The sequence below is a fragment of the Cebus imitator genome, unplaced genomic scaffold, assembly GCF_001604975.1.
Source record: "Cebus imitator isolate Cc_AM_T3 unplaced genomic scaffold, Cebus_imitator-1.0 Scaffold6, whole genome shotgun sequence".
Taxonomy (NCBI): domain Eukaryota; kingdom Metazoa; phylum Chordata; class Mammalia; order Primates; family Cebidae; genus Cebus; species Cebus imitator.
The window spans coordinates 14538638-14560387 of NW_016107321.1; the positions used below are offsets into that span (position 1 = coordinate 14538638).

At 42.4% G+C, this 21750-nt stretch overlaps 1 long non-coding RNA gene across 1 annotated transcript in view; it reads right to left on the reverse strand.

Moving 5' to 3' along the window:
* Window positions 1-2714: 2714 nt before the first annotated feature.
* Window positions 2715-21750, reverse strand: part of LOC108311700 — a 38447-nt gene continuing 19411 nt past the window's right edge. Inside the window, exon 3 of the long non-coding RNA XR_001828331.2 lies at window positions 2715-4316. This is a non-coding gene — a long non-coding RNA (uncharacterized LOC108311700). The remainder of the gene's footprint in view (window positions 4317-21750) is intronic.

The following is a 21750-nucleotide window of genomic DNA, read 5'->3' on the forward strand; positions in this document are numbered from 1 at the left end:
CTCATATTATTTAGACACATATTTTAAACAGAAAGATTTGAGGCAAGAATCTTTGCTTGTCTTCTCTGCCTCACTCTAGAGGGTAGTTTTACTGTAAATTTCTGGGACAGTACATCTCTCCATTTCTCTTTCATGAGTCTTTTTACCCCAGGCAACATCTGCTTCACGTTGCTAACAAGGAGGAAAAGAAAAGGTGGCTTTTGTGAAAGTAAATTCCTTCCACAGAACAACCACCTTCAGGCATGAAATCTCTTTAAAGGAAACTTCTGACCCTATGTATTTGAAAATGATTAATCAAGTCAGAGTCTGAATGTAAGAAAATGTCTATTAATGACAAAAATGATTCAAGTCCTATTGAAAGAGACCAAGACAACTGACCATTGTGTAGGGGCTGAGGTTTTACCATGCTATATATAAGCTAACAAATTAGCCTGTCAGTGTCATGGATGCTGGTAGAAGATGCTACACCCCTGAGTCAGAGAGGGAGGACAGTTACTCACAGCAATAGCAGTGGCTAAAGCAGTGGCATTTCTTGAGCCCCAGTTCTCCAAGGGTGTTGCAAAGAACAGATGACACCTGTGCATGCAGTGGGTCGAATCCCAGGAAAGGGACTCAACACTTAAGGAACCCAAAGATTTTATAATAGACAGCTTTGCTCTGCAGGGAGACATGATCTCTAACTTCCAAGGCTGTTTGCTAGACATATAAACATTCTTGGAGAGAGCGTCTGGAACAAAGGCAGTCTCTGCTCACAAGACACGCAGAGACATGAGATCCATGTAGAAATGTCTCCAGACAACTTGAACACAGAATTCCGATTAAGTCTATGCAGCGCCTATGTTTAGAATGCACTCTTCTTTACAATCTGTGCTTGCTGGAACTACTTATCTTCTAGAATCCACTAGAACAAGGTGAGTCCAAAGAAGGCCATCCTGCTAGTTTCATTTACACCCCACTGAGGAGACTGAGCATGAGGGAAACACACACCAGACACTAATCTGGCCTTGTTTATCCAGTTGACTCAATAAAACACCAGAAAAGCAGGTTTCTCAAGGACTCCATTTATAGCTGTTCTAATATCAGTACCTTATGGAAATGTCTGCCTAATGTGTTGTGATGGAGACACTTAGAGAGCCACAAGAGGTAGAGAACAATCCGTCTTTAAAGAACAATTCATCCCCAGGCAAGATGTGCCAGTCAACAAGAGAGAACTGGTTGGCCTTCATGGCTGCACAAGAAGGCTATTAAGTGAAGTGTTTCCAGCATTTCTTTCTGTGAGGGGGTGGGAGGGAACTCCATGAAGCCTGCACTGTTCTTTCTCACTGCTAGAAGACTGAGAATCCATTCCATTTTTCACAGGCAAATTACAAACACACAGTAGACTGTACTCCAAGCCCCCAAGGAAATGAGACTAGTTGTTAGTAACAATTTTCCAGGACTATTTGGGTTTTTAAAACTTCCCAGGTGATTCAAATTTACACTCAGATCTAAGAACCACAACTCTAGCTGGGAAGAAAACAGTGGAGTTTTCGTGAATCTTCTGTCACATTCATTCAATTGGCAAACACACATCAATCTCTTTGATGGGCCAAGCCTAGGACCAGATGCTTGGTGAAGTCCAGATCCCAGCCTCAAGCATCCTAGATTCTAACAGCAGACACCAACAAGTGGACAGACAATAGACAATAATGAAACTGTGGAAACATCTATGATGGGGTACAGGCTGGAGCTGAGGGGGAACATGCCTAGGAGGAGATCTAACCCAGCTTTCTGGATAGATCCTCTTGGTAGAGAGGGTGTTCCGGGCCAAGGCAACAGATTTTACAAAGTATTAGAGGAGAAAATACATAGAACACTCCAGAAACTCCAAGGAATTTGGAAGAACTGGGCATTAGTACAAGTCCCAAAGATGAGGTGGAAGAGACAGAGACAACACTTCTCATAAGGCATGCAGAGGGGTTTAGGTTTCAAGCAGAGGGTGGAGTCATTAGACTATTCTGGCAACTGGGTGGAGGATGGATCAGGGGGAGACAAGCCTGGACATGGAGACTCCCAGCCAAGTAGGTGGCAGCAATCCAGGAAAATTGGACATGGGTTATATTTGAGAAGTATTCACAGAGGACAAGCTGGATGACTGGGAGCACACTGGGGAGTCAAGGAAGAAACTCAAACTTCTGGCTGGAGCACTCACGGGGATCAGGGGATGCCAGGCCCTGACAATGGCAGGAGGGAAGGTGGGGAGGGCATGTGTGGTGAGCACAGAGGCCTTTGGAGGAAAAGTCGGCTCTTCCTTCATCTGAGACCATCACATGGGCTGGTCAATCAAGTCTAATAGAAATCCTGCCCATTCTATATTTTTCTGACTTCCATGGTTCAAGGCATTCTAACAATAAGTGGAATAGTTTATTAATTTGAAATGTTTTCGAGGGTTCTTGTCAGATCTGACAAGAAACAGGGAGTTTTAATTAAGGAGCATGGCCTAGGAGAGTGCCAGGCTGAGCACAGAGCTCGTCTTCTCTCTCATCCCAAGAATGTGGCCCAGCTTCTTTGCTTTCACCACCTGATCTGAAGACGCCTCAGGAGAGGGCCAGGATTACATGCCTAAAAATACCTTGAAAATGAAAAGCTAGATAGACGCAGGTGCTTGGTCCCCACCTCCACAGAGAAGCTAAGCAAAACCATCATGTTAGTATGTTGTGTAAGCCACACATGTCAACAGACTTGTAAGCAGCTCCATTTATTTGAGTAAATAGCTTGTAAATAAATCATTGGTAAACAATACAAAATTAAATACATGTTCAAAACCTTGCCAGTATACGCAGAATTCACAAACATAGTTTCTTTAAAAAATAAAATATGTTCCGAGCACCCTTGATATAAAATGCCTGACCCCCGTCCTTGGACAAGGCCACCTAGAGACATCTTATGGTAGGTGGGTTTCTGTGGGAAGCAGCAAGGGCCTCCTGGAGTGAAGGAAGAGTTTCTACTCTCACCTATTACCCATCCCACATCCCATCTGAATTTGTATCCTTCTCCAAAGAGCTGGAAACTGAGAGGTCTAGAGCACACCACCAGGCCTAGATCCAAGCATGGGGATCAGGGTGCACAATTAGGGCCAGAAGCACCCAGAGTCCTCAACACAAGCCAGTGAGAGAAGCCAGAAATGCAATCACCACACTTCCAAACCTGCAATGTCGGCTCCTATAGCAACTGTCTTGAGAGAATGTGAGGCTTTCTCGCCTTGACATTAACACTTAGTTTACATGCACTGGTCTGATGCTACCCCAGGCACGGAAGCTACCAGAATCTATTTGTAAGGAAGAAGACACTCGATCTGCTAACTTCCTTTTGATCTGCTTTCCTGGAGAAAGAATAATACACAGTATTGAGTTGAAAGCAGACAATTTGTTGCTACACAGCGCTTCCTTTTTCCAATGCAAAATACCACTTAGATAGTGTGGGCATTTCTCTAGAAATCAAGTTAGTTCTTCAAATGAAAGGTTCATAAAACTTTAAAAGACCACAGATGAGGCAATAAGCACATGACCTGGCAAAGCATCCCAACCAATGAAATAATAGACATTTCATAAATTAAGCCCTTGACCAACTTAACATTTCTGTAGTGTAGCACATTAAAATAACGGATACACTGAATTCTTTCACTTTGGTGCATAAAGTGAATGTTGAAGTCAGCAGCACTCAGTGAAGAATGCCTAGTGGCCTCTTGAAAACACATATGCTGTGACCTCCAGTTAAAGGACGACCACAAGTTTATTCCATCCATGTGAAATAAAACTCACATCAACATTTTAACTTAGTTGTGTGTAGATATATACAAGTACAAGAAATTTGACAGCTGAGTCAAATGTACAACTTAAAAAAGAAATTACCAAACTAGTTGTAAGAAAACTATCTTCCCTGTATCATAAGGTACTAAACATCTGAGTCCTTGCAGAAAATGCAGCCTGGCACGACCCTTCCTTGAGTGTCCACCTGCTTTGATAATCCTTGGTTGGGCTGTGGCCACAGTCATAATATCTTTGCTATTAAAATATTACATTAACGAAAACCTTTAAAACCAAAAAAGAAACACTCTTGAATAAATGTCTAATAGACTCCCCCCACCTTCACACCAAAAAAAACTTTGTTCATAAGGACACGTATTCTTTCACAAAAGTCTTCATGAAGTACAAATCCCAGGACCCTCTTCGTCTCCGGGAGAGTTCCACCCTGTTCCAGAATCATACACTCTTCTTCTGTGGAGGGCTCAGTTTCCTCATGCCTCTTATCCGAGAAAGCAGCTCTTTGATAAATTCCTAAAAGAGATCAGAAGAAGTTAATATGAAGGGTCACTATTAAAATTCTGTGTTTAAAAATCTGTTTAAAGTAATTGATCTCAACCTCAGTTAACCTTTGCTGATGAATTTGGTTGGATGTGTTAACCCCCAGTGGTATAATATAAGAATTTCTTTCCCCCCCCCATTTATTTATTTTATTGCATTTTAGGTTTTGGGGTACATGTGAAGAACATGCAAAATTGTTGCATAGGTACACACAGGTCTATGTGGTTTGTTGCAGGTGGCAGTGTGATTTGCTGCCTTCCTCCCCATCACCTACATCTGGCATTTCTCCCCATCCTATCCCTCCCCAGCTCCCCACCCCCCCACCGTCCCTCCCCTATTTCCCCTCAACTGAGCCCAATGTGTAGTGCTCCCCGCTCTGTGTCCATGTGTTCTCATTTTTCAACACCCGCCAATGAGTGAGAACATGCGGTGTTTGATCTTCTGCTCTTCTGTCAGTTTGCTGAGAATGATGGTTTCCAGGTTCATCCATGTCCCTACAAAGGACCCAAACTCATCGTTTTTGATGGCTGCATAATATTCCATGGTGTATATGTGCCACATTTTCCCTATCCAGTCTATCATTGATGGGCATTTGGGTTGGTTCCAGGTCTTTGCTATTGTAAACAGTGCTGCAATGAACATTCGTGTGCACGTGTCCTAGAATTTCTTAAACAAATAGAGAGTACTAAAACTTCACATCACAATGCCTTCTTATTGTTCTACTTTCTTTAGGGGAAAACCAGGCTACTTTCACTATTGACATGACCTACTTGGTCCCTGAGGCATTTGTGTTGAGATCAGAGCTATTCAACATTATCATGCAAACAAATTACCTGGTGATCTCACAGATTCTGAGTGAGCCTGTCAAGGTTGGGGTCTGAGATTCTGCATTTCCAACTAGCTCACAGGTGATGCCAGTGTTAGTCCCTGAACCTCACCAAGAATAGCAAGGCTGGACTAGTGGCTCCCAAATTTGAGTGTGCATCAGAATCACCAGGGAGACTGCCGTGGTTTGAATGTGTCCTCCAAATTTTATGTATTGGAAACTTAATCCCCAAATTAATATGTTGATGGCATTTAGAGGTGGGGCCTTTGGGAGGTAGCTAGGATTAGATAAGGTCATTGGGATAGGGCCCCCAAGATGGGACTGGTGGCTTTAGAAAAAGAAGAAAGTTCTGAGTTGGCACACACTTGTCCTCTTGCCATGTTATAACCTCCACCATGACATGATGCAGCAAAAAGACCCTCGCTAGATGCTACTGCCATTATCTTGGACTTCTCAGCCTCCAGAACAGTAAGCTGAATAAACCTCTATTCTAAGAAATTACCCAGCCCATGGTATTCTCTTACAGTAACAGAAAACAGACTAAGACAGGAACTCATTAAACCACACAGTGCTGGAACCCAGCACCAGAGTTTGTGATTCAGTAGATCTGGGTGGGGCCTAATAAGGTGCATTTCCGACAAGCTCACAAGTGACACTGATGTTACTAATCACTGGAGAATACTGCACACCACTGGTACAGATCACACTAAGATTCTTTGGACTCTTTTGACTACAGACTATAGATAAAAAACCAAACCAAACCGAAACAAAAAACTTATGTTACAATCTAGTAACTACAAACACACACCTGAAAATTAAAACGTACAGGATACTTACTACATGCCATGCACTCTGGTATTTCTATTCTACTCCAATTTCGTTTATAAGGGAATGCTGTGGAAGACTCACTAAATGGATTTTATGACCATTGATCAGAACCTGAAGATTGAAAACTGATCCAGAATGGTTCCCACTTTACAGCATGAGGAATCTGTCACTGTCGCCTCCTGTTTTAAAATGTTTGGCCACCAAATAAGTCATGTTTATTAGGTAACAATTGCCTGGTCTTCCTATTTTATTATATCTATTTATTTATTTATTTATTTTTATTGTACTTTAGGTTCTGGGGTACATGTGCAGATCATGCAGGATTGTTGCATAGGTACACACAGGTCTATGTGGTTTGTTGCCTCCATCCCCCCGTCACCTACATCTGGCATTTCTCCCCATGTTATCCCTCCCCGATTCCAACTCCTGCTGTCCCTCCCTTGCCCCACCCAACAGACCCCAGTGTGTGATGCTCCCCTCTCTGTGTCCCTGTGTTCTCGTTGTTCAATATCTGCCTATGAGTGAGAACATGTGGTGTTTGATTTTCTGTTCTTATCTCAGTTTGCTGACAATGATGGTTTCCAGATTCATCCATGTCTCTACAAAGGACGTGAACTCATCGTTTTTTATGGCTGCATGGTATTCCATGGTGTATATGTGCCACATTTTCCTTTTCCAGTCAGGTCTTCCTATTTTATATTTATCAAATACAAAGCTGACAGCCAGGCAGACTTTCTAATCAGCAAGTGACCGTCAATAAGGGACAGAACTGAGTGCATCAAAAACACCAAGAAACTTTGCTATCCATGGAGCCATCTGAAAAACAGCTCTCAATCTCCCTGTACCAATTACAACCCTCGGTCATGAGCTCCCAGACTAAATGAGCCCTGCATTACTCTCTGGCTCTAAAACACAGTAACCCTAAGCATTCAACATTTTATTAGTACCGAAATTTATTTTATGAATAATCTTTTCCGTATTATAAAAGTAATATGTGTTTTTTTCTAGAAAACCTAGAAAATACAACCAGCAACAGTGCAGTCCTCAGAATTAACTACTATTAATATATTTCCTTCTATGGATATTGTTTTCACCTAATTAAGATCATACCATATAAATATATCCTTTTTCCTCACTTCGCATTATATCAGAAGCTTTTTCCCACATTAAACAATCTTCCTAAAAATTAATGCCAGTGGTTATATCACCTTTTTGTAAGGATGCTATATGATTTGCTTAATTTCCCCCACCACTGGATATTTGGATGGATCCTGACTTTTCAAAATTAAAAACAATGTCACAACTAATGTTTTGTGCATAAATCTTTGTAGCTTGGATTATTCCCTTTGGAGAGCTATCCCAGAAGAAGGTAAAGTGACTTATTTTCATCACCACCATTTCTGAACTTGTACAGAATGGAATGAATACAAGTGAAGTAAAAGGGAGGCTTTATTTTAGTTTTCTAAACACTGACTATTATGATTTAAAGAATTTTCTAGGGTGAAATCATGCCATATTTTCCTATTTCTATTCAATTTTCATTTTGCAAATGTAAATGTAAATGTATTTCCTATTGCCTCCTGTGTTATGTAGTTTAATCAATACATAGTATTCTGCACACACAGTTTCAGTTTCGTTGTTTTTGGAATCTGTTATGCAAATGTCTACTACAAAAAGTTCCCGTATGTGAATGTAAGTTTTTTTTTTTAAAGCAAAGGTCAAAATCACAAACCCTGTAATTTATTTTGTTAATAATTGGTAATTTTTCTGCACTATTTTAATAACACATTTTCACAAAGTAAAGACTAAATTTACATAAGGAATAATATGCCCTAAACTATAGACCTTTCTCTTCAAGACATTCAAATTTACATTCGGATAATTAAAACCAAATTTGGTAATTTAAATCAAATTCAAACTTTCTTACAAAGCTAACCATGATGTACATAAATCTCAGAGATTAAAAAAGTTTAAATAAATGCTATTTGCCTTGTGCTTATGATATATTCCCACTAATGAAATACTCTCATTTTAAATTTTATATTAACATAATTTATACATCTATATCTTAACACACTATGTTGTGCATAATGTGCATATTTTAAACTGTTCATTAAATTTGCATAATGGGGTGCTCAGTCAAGTAACTTAAAAAATAGCAAGACCAATATTTATTCTTCACACAGAAACTTGGCAGTATTGCTTGCACAGAAGGATTTTGTTGATTACAGATGATTCGCAAAGAAAATTCAAGGATATCTAGTCAAGAATACTTTGATGGCTCTTGGCTCCTATTACTCAAAAGCACTCTATTTCAGTAACAATGTATCTCATTTACTCCTAAAATACTATCACTTACACTTGGGTTACAGGCACTGATTAGTCAGAGAAGGGCTACTCCTTTGAGGAAATCACCTCTGAGTTAAGACCTGAATTAACAGAGAGGAGCCAGCTTGGGAGGATCTGGAGGGGCTAGGTCACAGTGCATATGCAGAGCCCTGCAGATAAATAAGCAAGGAAGTGGAAGTCCTTGGCACAGAATGGCCAGGGTGGGTGTGATGGACCAATGCCCGGGGGCTGGGCCTGGTCACCAGGGCCTCGTAGGCACAGTAAGGCGTCAACAGAGCATCACAGTGGAAAGCCCCTAGAGGCTCTGGACCAGGGGAGCAGCAGCATCTGATTTATGGCTTTGGAAGGTTCCTTTGGCCACTGTGGGTCTTATGAAAATAAGAATAAATCACAGACCAGTTTAAAGCTACAGCAGTACTCCAGGCAAGAGATGCCAGGGGCTTAGAGTATGTTGATAGAAGCCCAAATGGAAATAAGTGGGTAGACCTGGAACCCATTTAGGATGCAGAGCCAATAGACCTTGCTGGGGAGGTAGAGGTCACAACACATGTGCAGAGCCCTGCAGATAAATAAACAAGGAAGTGGAAGTCTGTGGCACAGAATGGCCAGGGTGAGTGTGACGGACCAAAGCCAGAGGGAGCATAGTGTGGTGAGTAGGGTGTGGTGGGGAGGGGGAATAGGAAAGCAGAAATTTAAGGTCACTGTTCCTCATCAACTGGAGGAAAGACAGTGCCATTTGCTGAGCTGTGGGATAACGGGAGGGAAAAACAGCAGGCTTACAGACTTGTGATGAGATGTCAGGATGACAAATATGACTTGGGGTCTCAGCTCATGGTTGAAAACATTAATATGGACATCATCAACATCTAGATCAGTGCCTCTCAACTTACATATGAAACAAAACCAAAAAAAACTATGTGTGAGCACTAGAGATACAGCCTGAAACAAAAATTTTATGAAAAATATAACTTATTCGGAAAAAATAAAAGTCAGGACCAGCAAATATGTTCCTACCCAGTTTGTAAGCACACGGTGATCTAGACCTGGACTATTCAGTATGGCGGCCAGTAACCGTATGTGGCTATTTAAATTGAAATTAAGTTCAATAAGTAAAATTTGAAATTCGTCTGTTTGTCGCGCTAACCACATTTCAAGTACTCCACAGCCACGGATGGCCAGGGGCTACTATGTGGACAATGCCCATAGAGACTCTTTCTATTATCCCAGAAAATTCTGTTGGGATATATAGACGCTGCTGCTTTACATTGCAGGCCTAGGTGGAATAACTTTGGAGTTGAACATAAATAGACAGGAAGATAAGGTCAAAGGCCCTAGTGAGGTTTGGTAGAGGAGTCAGAGCCACAAGAGCTGGGGGAAAAAACCAAGAGAATGTGCTGTTCAGAAGCCAAGAGGAAAAAGTGTTTGTAGCAGAAAGAGGTGTTCACCTAAGTCAAGTGCAACGAGAGGTTAAGTAAATCAAGGACAGAGACAAATATACAGGATTGGGCAAGAAAGGACCAGTGTGTCTTAGATGAGAGAAGTTTGGGTAGAATGGTTGGGGAAGTGGCTACAAGGTTCCCAGTGACTTTTTCTTTGTAAACACCTTTATTAAGGCATAATTGAAATGCCATAAGCTGAACATATTTAAGGCAGACAAGCACCACAAGCCTACTATCTGCATGATCAACATCATGGACGTATCCAACACCTTCAGCAGTTTCTTCTTCATGCTTCTGTGCAATCCCCCTGTCCTCCCATTCACGGGAAAACACTGACCTGTTTTCTGTCACTCAAGATTAGTTTTCCTTCTCTAGAGTTTTACACAAACAGAATCCTAATACTGTACTTTTTAGTGTGGCTTCTTTCACTTTGCATAGTTATTTGGAGAGTCAGCTACACTGCTCCATGTGTTAATAATTAATTCCTATTTTATTGCAGAGTAGAATTGATCATAAAGATATACCACAATTTATCTATTCACCTGTTGGCAGAAATGCTGGTTGTTTCCAGTTTGAGGCTATTATAAATAAAGTTGTTTAAAACATTCATGTATGAATCTTTGTATGGAACATGCTTCAATTTCTTTTGTGTAAATATCTATGAGTGGAATGGCTGAATCACTCATCTATTTATTTGTCGATGTTTATACCCATACCACACTGTCTTGAAAGGTACGGATTTATTTATAGTAAATCATGAAACCAGGTAGTGTTAGTCTGCCAACTTTGTTGATCTTTCTCAAAATTATTTTGGCATTCTAGGTCCTTTAAATTTCCTTAAGAATTTTAGGGCCAGGCACAGTGGCTCACACCTGTAATCCCAACACTTTGGGAGGCTGAGGCAGGCAGGTCACCTGAGGTCAGGAGTTCAAGACCAGCCTGGACAACAAGGTGAAACTCTGTCTTTACTAAAAAACAGAACAATTAGCCGGGCTTGGTGGCAGGTGCCTGTAATTCCAGCTTCTCGGGAGGCTGAGGCAGCAGAATTGCTTGAACCTGGGAGGCGGAGTTCCAGTGAGCTGAGACTGTGCCGTTACACTCCAGCCTGGGCAACAGAGCAAAACTCCAACTCAAAAAAAAAAAAAAAAACAAAAAAAAAAAAAAAAAAAAAACCAAAAAAAAAAAAAAAGCAGAATTTTAGAATCAGCTTGTAAATTTCCCTGCTGGGGTTTTGATTGAGATTGCCTTAAATCTGTAGATCAATTTGGGGAGAACTGACATCTCAACAATAATGAATCCTTTCACCAACGAACATGATATATCTCTACTCTCAGTTAAGAACTAACCTATCTCAGCAATGGTTTAAAGTTTTCAGTGTATGAATATTGTATATCTTTTGTCAGATATATTTCTAAGTATCTAATATTGTTGATGTTACTGTAAATACTATATTTTTATTTCCAGTTGTCGCTGGTATAGAGAAATACAATAGATTTTCATGTACTTATCTTGTATCCTGCAAGCTTGCTGAACTCATATTAGTTCTAGGAGATTTTTTGTAGATTCTATTGAATGTTCTACACAGCCATATTGTCTATGAATGAAAACAATTTTACATCTTCCTATTTAGAAGCCTTGTATTTATTTCCTTTCTTTCTTTTTTTCCTTACTGTACTGGCTAAAATCTGCAACACTGTGTTGAATAAAAGTGGCGAGAGTGAACACCCTGACCATGCTCCTGATCTTGGGGGATGCAGTCAGTCTTTCACCACAAAGTCTGTTATCTGTAGACTTTTTGCAGGTATTCTTTATCAAGTTAAGGGGCTTCTCTGCTATTTTTAGCATGCTGAGAGTTTGGATCAGGAATAGAGGCTGGGTTTTGTCAAATGCTTTGTCTGCATCTACTGACATGATTAGAAGGTTTCCACCCCTTCTAGTTCTTTCCTTTTTTTTTCTTTTTTTTTTGAGACAGAGTCTTGCTCCATCACCAGGCTGGAGTGCAGTGGCGCAATCCCGGCACACTGCTACTTCCGTTTTCCGGTTTCAAGCAATTCTCCTGCCTCAGCCTCCCGAGTAGCTGGGACTGCAGGCACGCACCCCCACACCCGGCTAATTTTTTGTACTTTTAGTAGAGACGGGATTTCACCGTGTTGGCCAGGATGGTCTTGATCTCTTGACCTCGTGATCCACCCACCTCAGCCTCTCAAAGTGCTGGGATTACAGGCATGAGCCACTGCGCCCGGCCCCTCCTAGTTTTTTAATGTGGTGAATTACATTGATTTTCTAAAGTTAAATTAATCTTGCATTCTTGCAATAAACCCCACTTGATCAGGATGGCTTTTTTACATATTGTTGAATTCAATCTGACAGAATGTTCACATCCATGTTCATGTAAAATACTTGTCTGTACATTTATTTTCTTGTCATATCTTTATATTTAGTATCAGAGTATTGCCAGCTTCATAGCATGAGTTGGGAAGTATTCCCTCCTTTTCAGGTTTCTGGAAGAGGTTATGCAAAGTTGGGTAGGATTTCTTTCTTAGATGTCTGGTAAAATTCCCCACTGAAGCCATCTGGGCCTAGAGGTTTTTTGTTTGTTTGTTTTGTTTTGTGTTTGAGGGGAGGTTTTGAAAGGTTGTACCTATTGAGAAATTTTCCTGCGTGAGGTAGGAAAAACAAAACTCTTTTTCCTACTCCCACACTCAACACAGAATACTTCATGTCACCAAAATGTGGGTGGGGGGCAGGGGGTTTCCCCACGTACCAAGCAATTCTCCAGAAGACATCAGCAGAGTATCCTATGATTCAGTTCAATTCTGGGTGTCTCAGTCTGTCACCCAGGCTGGAGTTTAGTGGCATGATACTGGCTCACAGCAACCTCCGCCTTCTGGATTCAAGCGATTCTCGTGCCGCAGCTTTCCAAGTAGCTGGGATGGAGTTTTGCCATGTTGGCCAGGCTAGTCTTGAACTCCTGGCCTCAAGTGATCCACCCAAGTTGGCCTCCCAAAGTGTTGGGATTACAGGCGTGAGCCATCATGCCTGGCTGATTCTGACACTATTTACCTGGAGTTAGAGTTAGTTACCACGGGTTAAAGTATCAGTCCCACAAGCCTGACCCCAGCTTCAGATGCCAATTCTAGGTCCCAGGTTGTCACCTATACTTCTGGCTGACCAGCTATGAACTGAGGTTCTCATGACCCTCTCTGTGGGTACAGTAATTTGCTAGAGCAAGTCCCAGAACTCAAGGAAACACATTTACTGATGTATTACATTAATAAAGGATATGATAAAAGATACAGATGAACAGCAGATGAAGAGACACACAGGTCAGGGCATGGGGAAAGGAGCATGGAGCTCCCATGCCCTCTCTGGGCACACTCCTCTCCCAGCACATACATATGTTCAGCAACCCAGAAGCTCTCTCAACCCCATAGTTCAGGGATTTTTATGTGGGCTTCATCATATAGGCATGATCAATTATTAACTGTCTCTCCAGCCCCCTTCCTCTTTTTGGAGGATGGGGTAGGGCTGAAAGTTTCTAATCATGGCTTGGTCTTTCTGCTGATCAGCACCCACTTAGTTGCCCACCAAGAGGTGCCTCATTAGAACAAAAGACACTCCTGTCACCCAGGAAATTCCAACAGATTAGAAGATTGGGTCAAGAACTAAGGTCAAAGATGAAATGCTAGAACAAAAGATGTACATAGCACCTGATTGCCCAGGAAATTATAAGAGTTTTAGAAGCTCTGTGCCAAGGACCTGGAGCAGAGAGCAAACATGTATTTCTTATTATGTTATAATGTTGAGGCAAGAGAATACCATTTGGAGGCAGGGAACCTAAGGCTGATTCATGCAGACCGCCTAGAAGTAAATCAAAAGGAAAACCCCAACTTTCCACACCCACGTAAAAAATGGATAAGAGGCTATTCCCTTTGCAACCTTCCACACTTTCTGCATTGTAGATGAAAAATGGAAGGTACCTCTGATAGGTCCCCTCTTGCAACCAATCAGACTGGTTGCAGGCCTAGTCTTCATCTGCATAAGGGTGTAACTTGAAAAATTCACTTCTGCAACTAATCAGACTGGTCGCAGGCCACTATTTTATTTACATAAGGTATAGCCAAGTAACCAGTGGGAAACCTCTAGAGGTTTCTGTAACCAGGACTCTTGGAAATTCTGTCATCAGCACTCTTGAGTCACTTGCTCGAGTCTACTCCCACTCTGTGGAGTGTACCTTCGTTTCAATAAATCTGTACTTTCATTGCTTCATTCTTTCATTGCTTTGTGTGTTTTGTACAATTCTTTGTTCAAAACACGAGACCCTAGACACTCTCCACTGGTAACAATATCCTGCCTGTTTCAACTAAGTTGTTGGATTTACTGGCACAATCTTGTTCATAACATCTATAGAATCTGTAGTAATGTCACCTCGCTGGCTCCTGATGTTAGTAATTTGTCTTCTCTCCTTATTTCCATTTATCATTATGGCTAGAAGTTTATCAATTGTATTGACCTTTTCAATGAATCGGCTTTTGTTTCACTGATTTTCTTTTTTTTTTGAGATGAAGTTTCACTCTGTCGCCCAGGTTGGAGTGCAGTGGCCTGATCTTGGCTCACTGCAGCCTCCGCCTCCCAGTGCAGGATGTTCAGGCAATTCTCCTGCCTCAGCCTCCTGAGTAGCTGGGATTACAGGCATGTGCCACCACACCCAGCTAATTTTTGTATTTTTGTAGAGACGAGGTTTCGTCATGTTGGTCAGGCTGGTCTTGAACTCCTGACCTCGTGATCCACATACCTCGACCTCCCAAAGTGCTGGGATTACAGGTGTGAGCCACTATGATTTTCTTTATTGTTTTTCTTTTTTCTTTTTCTTTCTTTTTTTTTTTTGAGATGGATTCTCTCACTGTGACCCAGGCTGGAATGCAGTCACACAATCTTGGCTCATTGCAACCTTCGCCTCCCAAGTTCATGCTATTCTCCTGCTTCAGCCTCCCGAGTAGCTGGGATTACAGGCATGTGCCACCATGCCCAGCTAATTTTTTATATTTTTGGTAGAGACAGGGTTTCACCATGTTGGCCAGGCTGGCCTCGAACCCCTGACCCCAAGTGATCTGCCTGCCTCAGCCTCCTAAAGTGCTGGAATTACAGGCATGTAATTACACTGAACCTGGCCTGTTTTTCTATTTTCCATTTCACTGATTTCTGCTTTATCATTATTATTTCCTTTCTCCACCTTGCTTTGGGTTTAATTTGCCCTTCTCTTCCTGTTTCCTAAGGTGGAAGCTCAGACCATTGCTTTGACACCTTTCCTGATGTAGACATTTACTGCTACATATTCCCCACCCCAGCAGCACTAAGCATTGCTTTAGTGGCATTCTCACAAATTTGGATATGATGGGCTTTTCTTTTCCTTCCGTTTAAAATAGCTTCTAATTTTCCTTTTAATTTCTTCTTTGGACTGTGGATTATTTAGAAATGTGTCATTTAGTTTCTCAGTATTTGGAGATTTCCCAGATAATCTTTCTGTTACTTATTTCTAATGTAATTCTGTTGTAGTCAAAGAACATACTTTGTATGGCTTGAATCTTTTTAAATTTGAGACTTGCTTTCCGTCCCAGAATAAGTCTGTCTTCATAAAAGTTCTGCGTGCATGTTGTTAAAAACCAGGCTTTCTCCATGCCAATGTTTCACCACAACCTTTATACACCCTCCTCCCTTGTAACTTGTACATGCATTGAACATGCTGAAAGAAAGGATGAACACAAGTGGTTCCCCTGTTGCAGGATGTTCAAGTGACAATGATAAGTTATTTAAAGCAATTCTCTAACCACAAAGGACATGATCTTTTGCAATATTCTGAAAAGGGAATCCACTCTTTTTTGAACTTTTGGTCCCCGGCTAAAAGGATGGGTCAAGGATCAATGAGGAACTCCCTGGCGGATGCAGTTTCTGCATGGGGACCTGGCACTGCTTATGTTTGGCTGCCAAAAAAGAGAAGGAAACCCTGATTGAAGGCCTCCCCTGTGTGGCCTCTTTACATGTTCCTGTATTTAATCCAACATAGTAGAGGTTTTACAGTTCAAAAATACAGATATTCTGGTTCATCACAAGTCTTTTCCCTAAGGTCACAAAGCAAATATTTGAATCCAGTCCTCTGGATGCCAACTGAATTTGATAAATATGTACTGAGCTCACGCTCTAATCTAAGTAGAGTCTATGCCAGACTCTACCCAAGTGCTGAGATGCAGAGCAGAAGGTGGCAGAGGCCCTGCCTTCCAGGAGCTTCCAGGCCAGCTGGGAAAGAAGACACAGAAACACAGGCCCTGCCAACATAAGGCATGAGCCACAGCTGGGGGTGCATGGGTGCGGTGCCCTTCGGGCAAAGGACAGCCCCTGCCAGGCCAATTCAGGCTCCTCCCATGCTGTCTCTCACAACCAAAGACTGCAGAAGGCAGCCAGAGCTCTGAGAGACCTCAAAAGACCTCTGTGTTCATTTAAAGGCTACAGAATCCAGAATGACTGCTCTGGAAGAGCCAGCTCCCTCTCCTTCCTTCCTCCCTCCCTCTTCTCTCCTCCCCCCATCACTCCTTCCAGGGAAATTTTTTTATTAACTGACTGCCTCTCCACCAGTTTCTAAGATCTGGCCATTCTAGTTTCCTAGCAGTTGAAATATATTCAGCTAACTGCCACAATTTTTAAAAGACAAACAAACATTTGCCTTGACCCAGCTTTCAAGACAAGCAGTCTCTGTTTTCTACACTGCCTCAGTAGCTTTTGTCCAAATGCATCTCAAAATCCTACCTAAGAGATCCGGGGTCTACACCTTAGTCTACCTCCCAGCAGAAGCATTCTCTGTGAGCTGTTGTGCTCATCCCTGGGAGGGGACAGAACTGCAGATGGACAAATCGTCACATGTACTGCTGGTGATGAGGCTGTCCCCTGTGTCCTGAGGACTATGGATTGTACAATGATGCAAGAAGCAGAGAAACAGAAGGAAAAGGTTTGGATTACAAATATAGCAGGAACCTTTGAAACTGATGCCTAAAAAACCTAATGGATTTGTTCCTGTAAGGAAGGAGTCACCCGATACACACACAATAAGAAGCAGCATAGCCACATGCCTATGAGAGGGACTCTGGAGTCAGATGACTTGGGTTCAAATCCTTCTGCACCACTTAGAGATGAATCATTTTCTCTCCATACCTCAGTTTTCCTCACCTCTAAATAGGAGCAATGACAATAAGACCTCCCCTCAAGGATGCTGTAAGGATTAAATGATGAAATGACTTACTGTAGGTTACATGCTTGGGAAAGTGCTTAGATGGTAGTAAGTGCTGTACAAGTGCTTGATACTGTCATCATCATCATCATCCTACACTGAACTTTCCAGTCGACAAATTCAAATCAAGAATGTGCTACTCTGACCACACCAAAAAAATGTAGCTTAGGCTGGGCGCGGTGGCTCATGCCTGTAATCCCAGCACTTTGGGAGGCTGAGGTGGGTGGATCACCTGAGGTCGGGAGTTCGAGACCAGCTTGACCAACATGGAGAAACACTGTCTCTACTGAAAATACAAAATTAGCCAGCCGTGGTGGCACATGCCTATAATCCCAGCTACTTGGGAGGCTGAGGCAGGAGAATCACTTGAACCCAGGAGGCAGAGGTTGTGGTGAGCTGAGATGGAGACATTGCACTCCAGCCTGGGCAACAATAGTAAAACTCCACCTCAGAAAAAAAAAAAGAAAGAAAAATGTAGCTTATTCTCCCCACCCCCCACTCCTGCCCATTTTCACCATGGAAAGGTTTGCCATTGAAGGCAGAGGAGAAGTATGTTGTGTGATACCAGGTGTGACCATGGGAGCTCAGGCTGGGGCACGGACGTCAGGCTGGGTGGAGCACACACATGTTTCTTCTGAGGAAGCTGTCAGCATCCCCCCAATGTTTCTCTCTCAGTGATTGTCAGTTCTTCCAGCTTTAGACAACAGAGGCTCTAACTGGGGAGAAAATCCACAGCAGCCTCTGCATCCCACCTGGCCACAGGCCATGGTCCCTGTGGCTCCTTCCTCAGATTCTTGCCTGGGGCCGCTCCTCACCACACCCTGAGCAACAGCCCAGGACCAAAATCAACACTCCAGAGCCACCCAGACTGTGTGACTTCCCCTCTCATCATGAAGTGCTCAAAATGCACTTGAAAACATTCCTTCGGTGGCATTTCCCAACAGCTCCCTCCTAGCTACACACACACACACACACACACACACACACACACACACACACACACACACACATACACGGCAGCACCAACCACCTCCCTCTGCTTTTAGCTCCTCCTCCTCATGCTGGCTCCTCTGAGTCTTTGGACGTGACTGCTGTCACACTGCAGGTGAAGTTTTATCCTCCCACCAAAACCAGTGAAAAGGTCCTCTCTTCAATAAACTCCTGGGCCCCTACCTCTCACTCAGTCCTGTGCCCTATTTTGGGACCTGAGAATGATGCACCACATGCACTTTTTTTTTTTTTTTTTTTTTTTGAGAGACAGAGTCTTGCTCTGTTGCCCAGGCTGGAGTGCAATGGTGCAATCCCAGCTCGCTGCAACCTCCGCCTCCCGGTTCAAGCAATTCTCTGCCTCAGCCTCCTGAGTAGCTGGGATTATAGGCACCCACCACCACGCCCTAATAATTTCTGTATTTTTAGTAGAGAAGGAGTTTCACCATCTTGGCCAGGCCTGAGACTATACTTTCCCATGTGTGTGCACTTCTAGTTTGCCTGGCACAGTACCGTGCTCTCGTGGGCACTGAACACGTCAGGGATTCAGATACAGCATATATTTACTGGGCACCTTTCATGTCACAGGCACTCTAGTTATTTTCACATACTGTCCCATTTGATCATTACAAGTATTATAAACCAGGCTCAGAAGGGTTTAGAGGTTTGCCTAAGGTCACACAGTGTCTCAGTGATCAGACCAAAATTCGAAGCATAGGTTCATATAAAGGCAAAAGGGACCTGGGATCACCATCCTGAGTGGGGAGAGCACAATTCCCTTTATCTGCATGATGCTGTTCAGGGTGAGTTATCTTCATTATTAAGCAACTGGGTTAGGTTATTGTCGTCCCATTACAAACTAAACTAAAATGACTGAAAATGCATCATAGTCAACACAGCAATGGCTTCATTTTTTAATACGGGAGGAGGGAAGAAAGATGTGCAAAGAACAGTGTCTACAAGTAGACTGGAAATGATCCTCTGAGTATGACAAACCTTTCCCTCCAAGTCTCTTCCCAAGGGGACAATAAAAACCTTGAGAGCCCCCAGTAACTCCCTCTTATTCTAGTCACCTTATACATTAGAAAAGAAGAATTTTAAAAGGAGGGAAAGCCAGGAAAAAAGACAAAAGAAGGAGGGAAAAAAAAGAAAGGAAGAAGAGAGGGAGTGGAATGCTGACTTTTGTGCCCAATGGAATTCTGCCCAGGCAGCTCCCAGAATCATCAAGGCCCTCTTTATTGACATGTCCTCACCCCTAGCAAGGTCCCTTGACAATGCCAAGAACCACTTTCTTTCCTTTTCTCTTTATCAACTTCATTGAAGAACACGTTATGAACAATAAACTACATCTATTTAAAGTGTATCACTGATGAGTGGTGACAATGGGTTATACCCAGGAAACCACCATCACTGTCAGGATGCAGCACGTTTCCTTCAGCTGGGGGCAGTGCCTCACACCTATAATCCCAGCACTGTGGGAGGCTAAGGCAGAAGGATCATTCTGAGACCAGCCCGGGTAATAAAGTGAGATCCCATCTCTACAAAAAATTTAAAACATTGGCCGGGTGTGGGGGTGAGCACCTATAGTCCTAGCTACTCAGGAGACTGAGGATCATTTGAGCCCAAGAATTTGAAGGCTGCACCGAGCTGTGATCATGCCCCTGTACTCCAGCCTGCACAACAAAATGAGATCCTGCCTATTTAAAAAAAAAAAAAAAAAAAAAAAAGAAAAGAAAAGAAAAAGAAAAAAACAATTGCATCACCAATGAAGACATCTTATTCCCCTTTAGAGTTCATCTGGTTCCAAACCCAGTGTTCTGTCACTATAAATTAGTTTGCATTTTATGTAAATGAAATCATTCCTCTTATGTATTCTTTTTTACTTGGCTTATTTCACTCAATATTGCTGAGATTCGCCTGTACTAGATACTATTGTGTGCAGCTGTAGTTTGATTCTTTTTTCTTTTCTCTTTTTTTTTTTTTTTTTGAGAAGATAGTTTCAGTTTCCCAGGCTGGAGTACAGTGGCACAATCTCAGCTCACTGCAACCTCCGCCTCCCAGGTTCAAGTGATTCTCTTGCATCAGCCTCCTGAGTAGCTGGTACTACAGGTGCTTGCCACTGTGCCCGGCTAATTTTTGTATTTTTAGTAGAGATGGGGTTTCACCATGTTAGCCAGGCTGGTCTCAAACTCCTGACCTCAAGTGATCCTCCTGCCTTGGCCTCCAAAAGTGCTGGGATTACAGCATGAGCCATTGTGCCCAGAGAGTTTGATCCTTTATATTGCTGAGGAGTGCTCTATTGTATGGCTAGATCACTATTTGTTTATCCATTCATCTGCTGATAAATGTCTGCGGTTCTGACCATTGCAAATAAAGCTGTTATACATATATTTGTACAAGTATTTTTAAGGGCTTTGTTGTTCTTTTGAGCACATATTCAGTAATGCAGTGGCTGAGTTGTGTTATGTGTATGCTTAACTTTTTCTGAACCCCTCCCCCCACCAACAGTTTTCTAAAGGTATTGTGCCATTTTATACTCCCACTCTGCTGGTGGGAGAATTCCCATTCTTCCACATCTTCCCCAATACTTGGTGTTGTCAGTATTTTTCATATTAGCCAAATTCTAGTGGGTCTACTGTGGTAAGATTTTGGGGGGAGTTTTTCAAGGAGTTTGTCTACTTCCCTGTGCCACAGGGCCTCCAGGAACATTGATTTGTTAACACTGTTTTGCTATAAGGTTGGGGAAAGAAAATAGTTTCCTCCCAGAGCCACTGTCTGTATGGGAGTTCGCACGTTCTTCCCATGTCTGCCTGAGTTTTTTCCAGTCCTCTGGTTTCCTCCTACATCCCAAAGCTGTGTGTGTTATGTGAACTGCCCTGTCTACAACGTCCCAGCGTGAGTGAATGTAGGTGTGGGTGCGAGCATGCCTTGCAATGGGGTGGTTTCCTGTGAAGGGCTGGTTCCTGCCTGGTGCGTGCTCTAAGCTGTCAGGATGAGCTCCAGCCACTAGCAACACTGATCTGGAGAAAGAAGGTTGAAAAATAAATGAACACAAATTATTGTAAAACAAAAATCATAAACAATATGATGATCACTCAAAGGCATGACAATAAATAACGCAGTCCGAAAGTGCCTGGCCAACCTGCCATACTGGCTACTGATTTTATTTTGGAACCACACGGTGGGAGGAGATGCTCTTTACAATTTTCACTTTCCTAGATTTAACCCACTGCTGGTATGATCACTATCACTCACAGACTCACCACAAATTGGGTGGATAATTATCAAACTTGATTTTATTAGTCTTTCTTAAATGTCTATATAGCTCACATTTATTTCAATGTTTAATATTAGAAGTGTTTTGGGGTCTTTATTTAGAAGTTTGGAAAAGTTTTTAGACCAGAAATATGCCGTAGGAACTTAACTCTTGCTTATATCAATTAGCCTGCAGTCAAATTTGTTTTGCTTCTGTGCAGTTTCATCTAAAATCTCAGTTTCCAGGAACCTACTGACGATGTTAAGACTTGCTGTACATTCTCTACCTGGGTCTCTAACTGCCACTCCTCACTCCACTTTTTGCACTTCCACCCACCCAGAGCCCTTTGAGGCACTCCCTCTTATCAGCCACACTAGTGACACAGATCTCATCTCTAGCTCAGGTTTCACCCTGACAACCAGACCCACATTTTCTGTAGCTAC